The sequence below is a fragment of the Hylobates moloch genome, unplaced genomic scaffold (assembly GCF_009828535.3).
Source record: "Hylobates moloch isolate HMO894 unplaced genomic scaffold, HMol_V3 SCAFFOLD_10, whole genome shotgun sequence".
Lineage (NCBI taxonomy): Eukaryota > Metazoa > Chordata > Mammalia > Primates > Hylobatidae > Hylobates > Hylobates moloch.
The window spans coordinates 17,292,445-17,293,017 of NW_026652285.1; positions in this window are offsets into that span (position 1 = coordinate 17,292,445).

Consider the following 573-nt stretch of genomic DNA (forward strand, 5'->3'; position numbering starts at 1 on the left):
GGCTGGAGTGCAGTGGCGCGATCTCGGCTCACTGCAAGCTCCGCCTCCCGGGTTCACGCCATTCTCCTGCCTCAGCCTCTCCGAGTAGCTGGGACTACAGGCGCCCGCCACCGCGCCCGGCTAATTTGTTTATATTTTTTTAGTAGAGACGGGGTTTCACCGTGGTCTCGATCTCCTGACCTCATGATCCGCCCGCCTCGGCCTCCCAAAGTGCTGGGATTACAAGCGTGAGCCACCGCGCCCGGCTAAATATTTTTTTTTTTAAAAAGAAAACTGAGGCTGGGTGCAGTGGCTCACACCTGTAATCCCAGCACTTTGGGAGGCTGAGGCCAGCCGGATCACCTAAGTTCAGGAGTTCGAGACCAGCCTGGCCAACATGGTGAAAACCCGTCTCTACTAAAAATACAAAAATTAGCCAGGCGTGGTGGCAGGGGCCTGTAATCCCAGCTACTTGGGAGGCTGAGGCAGGAGAATCGCTTGTGAACCCAGGAGGCAGAGGTTGCAGTGAGCTGAATTCATGCCACTACACTCCAGCCTGGGCAAAAAGAGTGAGACTCCGTCTCAAAAAAAAAA